This window comes from Pleurodeles waltl, chromosome 8 (assembly GCF_031143425.1).
Source record: "Pleurodeles waltl isolate 20211129_DDA chromosome 8, aPleWal1.hap1.20221129, whole genome shotgun sequence".
Classification (NCBI taxonomy): Eukaryota; Metazoa; Chordata; class Amphibia; order Caudata; family Salamandridae; genus Pleurodeles; species Pleurodeles waltl.
Window position 1 is genome coordinate 1,441,537,554 of NC_090447.1, and position 9,960 is coordinate 1,441,547,513.

General features: G+C 42.3%; 1 protein-coding gene across 2 annotated transcripts in view; it reads right to left on the bottom strand.

Moving 5' to 3' along the window:
• Positions 1-9,086, bottom strand: part of PRDM15 (PR/SET domain 15) — a 345,544-nt gene extending 336,458 nt beyond the window's left edge. The window contains exon 1 of one of the 2 annotated variants that reach the window (XM_069202594.1): positions 8,964-9,086. The gene's annotated coding sequence lies outside the window, so the exon portion shown is untranslated. The remainder of the gene's footprint in view (positions 1-8,963) is intronic. The other variant, XM_069202595.1, reaches the window with a different exon arrangement.
• Between the last annotated feature and the right edge of the window lie 874 nt (positions 9,087-9,960).

Genomic DNA, 9,960 nt, shown 5'->3' on the forward strand with positions numbered 1-9,960 from the left:
ATACTTTACACATTGCCTTCTAAGTTAAGCCTGACTGCTCAGTGCCAAGCTACCAGAGGGTGGGCACAGGATAATTTGGATTGTGTGCGACTTACCCGGACTAGAGTGAAGGTCATTGCTTGGACAGGGGGTAACCTGACTGCCAACCAAAGACCCCATTTCTAACAGAGTGCCAGTGTCTCTTTGCAATGTTGTTTGAGAGTCCGGAGCTCTGGGGTGAACCATGTGGCTTGCTTTGAGGCCCGGTATGGCACTGCAGAACTTGGGGCAATGGCCCAGAGGTATATAGGCGAGGGTTCCTCTTATGGTGGTGTTGGCGTCCGGTTTGACCTGGAAGTTGAGGTGTTCCATGATCAGTGTGGTGTCGTCATCCAAAGCGGTGCAGTGGAGTGAGTCCTTATGTATAATAGTGATGCCTATGCAGTGTCTGTTGGGGGAGTTCCGGTGGCGGTGTCTGGAGTAGATGCAGGGGTGAGCCAGGTTTCTGTGGTAAACATTAGGTCAGGAGAGAGGGTGGTGATGGTGTCCCAGAGCTCTATGGGGAGTTTGCAGAACGATCGGACATTGAGTGGGCACAGTGGAGTTGCAATTTGTGGCTAGGGGTCCTCTGTGTGGGGGTAGTGGTGGTTCCTATGTTGCAGGACAAGCAGCAGTTGTGGCAGACGAAGGGGCCTTTTGTGGACAGAGGTGAGGAGAGGCTGCAGTCTGTGTTTGGGGTCTTCGGTCTTCAGTGATGGATCTCATCGGGGTGTAGTGGCAGCGGGCTGTAGGTCCAGAGGTTGTGGCGCTGGGTGCGGTCCAGGCGCAGACGGGCTTGCCTTTGGCGCACCCGCTGCGCAAGCACACATCGCCCACCATTAAGCAGGTCCTGGGGAGAACAGGGTGCGGTGGGAGGTGGAGAGGGAAACAGCAGGAAAAAGGCAGCAGGGGCCAGCAACACTTCAAGGGGCAGACGTTGAAAACACAGAGCAGCAATGAAACTGGGCAAAACGAGGAAGACAGGGACTACAGTACCAGACAAACAAGGACAGTGCTACAACAAGATAGGGCAAGACAAGCACTATAAAACCCGAAAAACATGGACAGTGCAATGAGGGAATAAACAGGACAAAACAAGGAAGACACGTAATACACGACCAGAGAGACAAGCAATACAGGAGAAAGGACGACAGTGCTACAGCAGAAAGGGATACCAACAGGATGCAGCACTAGCAGAAGAGCTAAGAAGGTGTAAGAGCAGCAGGGGGAGCAGGGGTAGGGGTTAGGTGGATTGTATTTAATTGGAGAGGGGTGGATTGGACTGTAGTGGGGTAGATTAAGGTGGTGAGGGGTGGACTGGACTGGAGTGGGATAGATTAAGGTGTATTGGATTGGAGTAGGGTGGACTAATGTGAACTGGATTGGAGTGGGGTGTATTAAAGTGGATTGTATTGGAGTGGGATGGATTGGGGTGGTGTGAGCAAAATGCATGCACTCGCAGGCTCGACCCTAAAAACCAGTGTGCATAAAATTTTATCAAATAGAGTAAAAAAGACTTAAGAACCTTTTTCTGTACACCAATCACTCAAACAGTGACACATACAAAAAAGTGTTCCTTTTCGGTCTGTTTTCTAGAACTTTGCTGATTGAAGAACTAGAGGTCATGAATAAGAGATTGTCATTAGTAATGTCTGAGACTAAATAAATTTGAATTATACTGGGACATCACTCTGTCTCTACACATTACGTTAGAATGTGGCTACTTTTGAGAGAGTGAGATTCATAAGGCCAGGCATTTTGATAAAATATGGACCCTGATCACCCATACCTTGACCTATCAGGAGAAAGACAATGTGCAAATTCTCAAGAAGGATAGTGCTATAACCATTAAGTCCTATGAAAAGGGGTGCGATAGTGATAATGGACACTATGGGCTACAGCTGCAAGATTAAGGAATTGCCAAGTTTAGAGAACACAATGGATAGCTATTTTTGACTGCCAAAAACGTTCATATAAAACTGAGATGATAACATCTGGAACCCTATTTAGCGGCAATGCGTACAACCTACGATAACATTTTCTAAACAAAAGCTACGCACAGGTATCTACTTTTATGGCCTCAAGAAAACATATTGATGAACGCAATCATCCACTAAGACCTGCATCCTCAAGCATCAACACAAATACAGAACAGCTGTCTAAATTTGAGTGTGTATTTTTAACACTTATAGTTAATTCAACTAGTTGATATGGCACTTTCTGGTATGCTCAAGAAAGTAGAACATTCAAAGCTAACCTGGAAACAATTGTTATCATTGGATTAAAAGTATTATATAGAAATGCCTTCAGAGCTGTGGAGGTGATAACAGCTGTGCTGTCTGAGTATCACCCCAGTTTCTTTTTTAGAGTGTCATGAGATTATATGGATAAGCAGCTATTTTTTAACAGAGAACTGCATAAAGAACTGAAAGATATTACTATGGAAGTTTCCTCTGCCTCCAGTGAACACACACACACATATATATGTATATATAATTCTTATGAAGAGAAGATGATTTACACAGAAATTGCTTCTTTCTCTGAGAAAAAAATACTGGTCACAATATATTAAAAATATGTTTTTCCATATGGAAAGGGAAGGATTAACAACATAAGAATTCCTTTTTGTGCCTGTAAAGTTAAAGTGGAATGTCTATATTTTTGGATTATCGACAGCATTCAGAGTCTTCAGGTCGAATAGTAATAGCTTGTAATACCTTGCTACATTTGCAAGCTTCCATCCAAGAAGTCAGAGAGGTCTTCCTTCTTACAAGCTTCCCTTTCTCCAAAGGAACTGCTTTAATGTAACTGACTAGTTTGAACACACAGCATTGTTAAAAGAAAAGCTTTTTGGGTGTTTTTTTACGCAAGCACCTCGTCAGACATTCTTATAACACAGAAAGATTATATGATAACGACTTGATGATTACTTCTTATAAAAATATTGTATTCAGGGGATTGACCAGATAGTATCACATGCTTTTCAAACATCAATAATAAGAGAAAGAAACCCATACGGACATTGGGGTATACATAGTTTCATTCCTTGTCTTCTATCCCATTAGTGTTGAGATATTGGTCCAATACAAGAGAAGTAAATTGTACCCCCTTGCCCTTGGCTATATAATTTGGGAAGTACTCCTTCCTGCTAAAATAATTGAGCGCAGCATTTCTGATGTACAAAATAACTTGTTTGATTAAAGAGACTAAACGTTTGCTCCATGTAGAAAAAGAATCTAGCACACCCATAGAGGGAACATGACTTGATTCTTAGTTTACTAATAGCATTGCTATCAGGGCAGGAGTGTTTCTCAGTTTATGTTTAATCACTCACTTTTAATAAATATATTACTAAAGCATGCTGTGGTCTCACACTGTCATTTACAGACAGTAAATTTCCAAGAAATGTCCAAAATCCTTCCCACTAACTTGCAGTTTTACTGATAAAACTATATAATGTATTAACAGTCTATGAAAATTGGGTTTCAGAAAACATTTATTCTTTGCACATCACCAAGTAAAGTGTTGTGATTTGTTTTCGTCCTATTAAAAAATGTTTCAATCACACAGAAGTACAAACAATGGGCTTTCACAAGAACTGAAATATATTTTGAAATGTTTATACAGTTGACTTAGTTATTTAAATGTTGTGTGTTAGGAAAAACCTGACACCTTATAGCCTTTCATTTCACACTCTTTCCACATGCAGGTCAGACAGTTCACTGTACAAATTCCTGCAACTCTGCAGTCAGAAGGAAACGTAATTGTAAGACAAACTGACGTTTGACCTCTATCTCTCAACACAGAGCAAATGGGATGAGAACAAGATTTAAAGGCATCTTTTTTGCTCCTTCACTTTCTGACTGAACAAAAACACATGTTCTTTGTCGGCAATGCAGGAAAAAGGTAAAGTCCCACTCAACAAATTCTTGGGGTTGTCAAATTCAAGGTTTATTGCATTGCTATTCAAACATTTTACTTCCAAGAGTTCAAAGAAAGTCACTTAATTTCCTTTAGCGAAGGCAACATCCAAAGTACTGACACGAGAAAAAAGAAACAGCCAACACGTGTTTCGCCCCCTCTGGCATTATAAGCCGGGGCTTTCTCAAGGCTTAAGGTTGCATAAAAGTCGGAGACGCCGATTATCAAACGCAAGGAGCCATAAGAAGCGGAACGGGCACATGTTCTTTGTCAACTTGCCTAAAGGGGCAAGTAGGGTGTAAAAATATCTCGACCTAATAAAATATGACTCGCCATAGCGAGTGGGTTAGTAGATTTTGCAACACAAAATGGACAGGGTGCTGAACAATGCAAATACTCACCCCCAGTTACAGATCTGGGTTTAATCCATTGTTCTTTTGCTCACCATGCCACTCCAGTTTGGACCCAGCCATATGCAAATCAGTCTTGACCCTGTTCCTCATGGGAACAGTCCAGCCCAAAGTGCCAAGCCAGGTCCTCCCTGGGCCGGAAACAAGCATCCTTGGAAAGGTTTTAGGGTTTCACCCTTCATCAGACAGGCTAGCTTGAATGCAGTGGCACAGTGAGCATGGGACCCATGTCTGGTCATACCCTTCCCACTTAGGGCAACTATAGCAACACAAAAAGATGATGGACGGAGTGCTGAACAATGCAAACACTCACCCCCACTCACAGATCTGGGTTTAATCCATTGTTCTTTTGCTCACCACGTCACTCCAGTTTGGACCCAGCTATATGCAACTTAGTTTTGATCCTGTTCCTCATGGGAACAGTCGAGCCCAAACTGCCAAGCCAGGTCCTCCCTGGACCAGAAACAAGCATCCTAGGACCGGTTTCAGGGTATCACCCTTCATCAGCCAGGCTAGCTTGAACCCAGTGGGACAGTGAGCACAGGACCCACGTCTGGCCATACCCTTCCAACTTAGGGCAACTTTAGCAACACAAAAGGATGATGGACGGAGTGCTGAACAATGCAACAAACTGATTTGCATGTGGCTGGGTCTAAACTGGAATGGCATGGCAAGCAAAAAAACAGATGGATTAAACCCAGATCTGTGACTCGGGGTGAATGTTTGGTTTGTTCTGCATTCCGTCCATCATCTGTTTTTGCATTAGTAGATTTTTCAAGGCCTGACTCACCCATACCTTGTAAACAGTCCATTCATTAGCCTACTGAGCCGCCAGAACCGATTCTGCTACAATATTGTTGTAACTATACAAATGTAGATAGAGGACTTATGGAAACAATAGGTTATAGTGCTGGGAACCTAACACGGATAAGTCACCACACTCATGAACCACGTGAGCCCTTGTAGTCCAAGTTCTGATCACTTGGGCTCCACCAGGTTCTTTAGTGATACAACCAATTAAATTTGACTGCATAATAGTATGCATAGCTAGGACAGTATAGAGGTACATCCCTATGTCCCTAATACACTGTCTTCTGTCACAGAGGACCTAACCTTACGCAACACTTGGAAAGAGAAGCAACTCAGATGCTTAAAACTCAGTACACACAGGATTAAAACATTCTACCTTGGGCACCTTACTGATGCCCATCCTTAATCAACTGAACTCATACTTGTGCCTCTTGTGCCGCTTAAACACTGCAGTTAAAATGAAGATCAAATGATCCTCAGGGCTAGAAAACCCCACATGACCACTCGCATTGGCAAGTCTTATTTGATCAGGTCGAGCTATTTCTAATACTTACTCGTCCCTTCTGGCGAGTGGACACTGAACAGGTGTTCTGTTCAGCTAAAAAGTGGAGGGGCAATAAAAGATGCCTTTAAATCTTGTTCTTATGTCACATTTGCTCTCTGTTCACAGACAGAGGTCAGTTTTTCTTACAATTCATTTTCCTTCTGACTGTAGAGTTCCAGGACTTTGTAAGGGGAAGTGTGACCTGCTGCTTAGGATGTAAAATAAAAAGGTATAGGGTGTCAAGCTTTTTTCTAACACACAACATTTCAATGACTAAGTCAACTGTGCAAACATTTAGAAATATATTTCAGTAGTTGTGAAAGCCCTTTTTTATATTTCTATGTGATGACAAAAATATTTTAATAGGATGAAAACAAAAACACTTTATGTGTTGATGTGCAAAGGATAGGTTTTCTGAAAATCGATTTTCAAAGATTGTTAATACACTATATAGCTTTATCAGTAAAGCTGCAAGTTAGTGGAGAGGTTTTTAGACATTTCTTGGAAAGTTACTGTGTGTAGATGACAATATGTTACCACATCATTTAGTAAAATATTTATTAAAATAGAGTGTTTAAACGAACTGAGAATCATGCTTGCCCTGATGGCAATGTTGTTAGTAAACTAAAAGAAGTCCTAGGTTATGTGGGCTAAACGTCATGGGTATGTGGCTAGATTCTTGTGATGCATGCAGCAAACTTTAGTCTACTTAATCAAACAAAAGAGGTTTTTGTACTGCTAAAATGCTGAGCTCACATATTTGATGGTGCAATCATATGTGATAAGGTAGAAAAAGGAAACTCTAAACTATTTGCTAGGATCACACAATTTGAGACCCGTTCACTAGTCCAGTACATTACAGTTAGGATGAGTAGATGATTTAAGTCACTCAACCTGCAGGTCTAGTAACATTTTTATGATTTTTCGATCCCTGATCCTTGTTCACTGATTGGCCTCAATCCCATGAAACAAATCTTCCTTGGGTCAGACCCTTTCACTACTAACCGATTGTTCCAGATGCTCAATACCACGTATGTTTCCCTTGTTTAAAAGTAGGATTTCTTTCCAGCAAAATCACGAAATGAATTGACCTCTTAAACACTAATCCCAAACATAAAATCATATTTGAAAGAATAGCCGCTATGAGTAATTACTACGCACTGGAAAACAGCAGATATCAATATAAGGATGCCATGTGGTAACAGACTGACACCACACATGAAAGGGTCATTTAATCTGACAATTGGGTCTAATAACTACTAGCACAGTGGCCACACATCAGGAGGCTTAACCTTTCTTCACACAATCAATGACTCCTTGGAAACTTCCTTCTTAGTGCTATGGGTATATCCCCTCAGCTTTATAGCTAAACGTGGATTCCTAGACAGCACTTTAATAATGAGAACATTACTCTTCAGGAAGCCTAGACTCTCCATAAAAATCTCTGAAAATAGCTGTAACGACCTTTCACTCGTTGATATGATCTTGCATGAGTGAATTAGGAGAAACTGCACTTGAAGGTCTCTTATGAATATAATTAATGCTCATCCTTTTAAAAACAGAGATGGAAAAAATTTTTCACCACAGATTTGGTTGTCGGTTTTCATCAAAATGGGGCTTAAGGACTTAGGGCCTGATTCTAACTTTGGAGGACGGTGTTAAACCGTCCCAAAAGTGGCGGATATACCACCTACCGTATTACGAGTTCCATAGGATATAATGGACTCGTAATACGGTAGGTGGTATATCCGCCACTTTTGGGACGGTTTAACACCGTCCTCCAAAGTTAGAATCAGGCCCTTAGTCTGAGGTACAATGCGCCCTCTTCAGTTATCACTTCCACTGCGAATGAGCTGGGAATTACACAGTTGATTACCTAGTTTGGTACTTGGATGTTTAGAGTTTTAGGGTTCTGGCTTTCGGGTTGGAAACTTGCCATCTGTCAGTGTATGTAGCCATATGTAAAGTTTGTCTCTTTTCATTGTGAGCTATAGTGGCAGTTCCATCACCAAGACGCCCATTATAGGTATTAGACTATAAACTAAGGACCCTTCTAATCCAACTATATGCAAATTAAACTGAATCACATTAACTATTTTTGGTATAATAAAATGCCTGTTTATTCCTTTTCCAAAACACAGCAAGGCATCACTAATAATGTAGCTGTTCCGGGAACTTTATAACAATAAAGATTTCCCACATCACCAAGATAGGACTTAATAAACTAGACCAGCATCTCCACTTCACGAGAGAAGCCCAAGAGTCCCCACATCAAAGCCATGTTCTTTAGAACCATTCAATGAACATTCTGAGGCAGCAGACAGCAGTGTGTTGTGCTATACAATTTGAAAAATAAACATTTGAAACACATAAATATGCAGAACAACTGAACACAACAAATAATGCTTACAGCTTAACACATTATAGGTATTTGCAACGCATTTTCACTCTGACGGGCATCTTGGAGCTCAATAACTGATGTTTATTGTTACATACCTCAATGGTACTCATTTTTATCAATCTTGAAAAGATGAAAGGATTAGTGGACAAATGGGGATTTGAGCCAGTGACAATGAGGTCACACATAGGTCCCTGCAGTGCATGCATTAGCCTACTGACCCCCAGAACCGATTCTGCTACAATATTGTTGTAACTATACAAATGTAGATAGAGGGCTTATGGAAACAATAGATTATAGTGCTGGGAACCTAACACGGAGAAGTCACCACACTCATGAACCACGTGAGCCCTTGTAGTCCAAGTTCTGATCACTTGGGCTCCACCAGGTTCTTTAGTGATGCAACCAATTAAATTTGACTGCATAATAGTATGCATAGCTAGGACAATATAGAGGTACATCCCTATGTCCCTAATACACTGTCTTCTGTCACAGAGGACCTAACCTTAAGCAACACTTGGAGAGAGAAGCAACTCAGATGCTTAAAACTCAGTAGTGCACTGCATCTCAAGAATTAAGCATTTATTGGTGTGTGTGTCAAAATACTCACGAGCATTATCTATATTCACTCTCTTTCCTAGTGGCAAATATAAAAAGGGCAAAATTAAAATGATATGGAGACCGAGTTTTCCTCAACTGTATCACCCTAGCGTGCAACATTGTTTCAACCAGATGACAGAAGCTGACACTGACTTGACCCCAGTTCTCCTGCCTCTTCGCAGGCCTCTGTCAAACCCTCACTTTAACCCAGGACGTCTAGCCTCCTAAATCAACTAGGAGGTTGTCGGAACGCAGACCTTACCTCCCGAAAGAAGATCCCAACCAATGACTGTCTCTACCTCCGAGTCTACCCAACTTCTATAGACGAAGGCGAGGGGAGGTAATCAGAAAGCAGGTTTTTAAACTGATTGACATGTTAAGGGGCGGTTCCAGCAGGGTCTTTGTGGCTGTGCTCCCCAGTAACTCCTACCATTGGTTAAAAAATGTCCCGCCTCGAAAGAAGATGGCCCGCCCATCCCCATTAAAACCATTACTTCTGTTACACCGGAAGTCGTTGATTCTCTGCTCCGGAACAAGACTGTCCGGCAGTGCCCCGGAAATGATCTCCTTGGTAGCGGAATCTACGGACCCGTTGTGCGTGGGCCGGCGGCTGTCAGTGTACATTTCTGTAAAGTAGCACCTTCTGTTACCTGTGTGTGCCCGTGGCTAATGGAGTGCCTATAGAAATGCTCCCACGAGGAGCTCTGCTTGCCGACAAAGGCTAAACCAGCAAGGCAGGGTAGCACCACGTGAACGAGGCAGTGTCCGAGAGTTAACCTCCCTTTTCCAGCTGATAGGAGTTGGGGCACTTTACTTTCCGGCAGCAGGCTTTGATCATGACTGACAGGGCCAGCGGAGACGTTAGGATTAGAGGAGTGAGACACTGAAGGGACCAGGCTGTTGCACACTGCGGTGGCATCCAGCCAGTGTGGGGTTTAAGGCGGTGCACACCGTTAGGAGCAGAGTGGGAGCTAACAGGGAAAGGGTTTTGTGAGAGCCTGAAGTAGATGGCTGTTTGGTATAGATTAACCGTCACACCCTACCCCTCTCTAATTTACAGAACAGGCTGCTTAGCTATAACTACAACCAGTGCTTTAAATGGGGCGGTACAGAGTACCGGCACTTTTTCATTTCGAGAGGGGAAAGTATCCACGCTTCTCATGAAAAACATAATACTTTTCATGGGAGAGTACCTGCACTTCTATTTTTCCATTTCAAACACTGACTACAACTTTAATTTGTACGCGACTCGGGACATA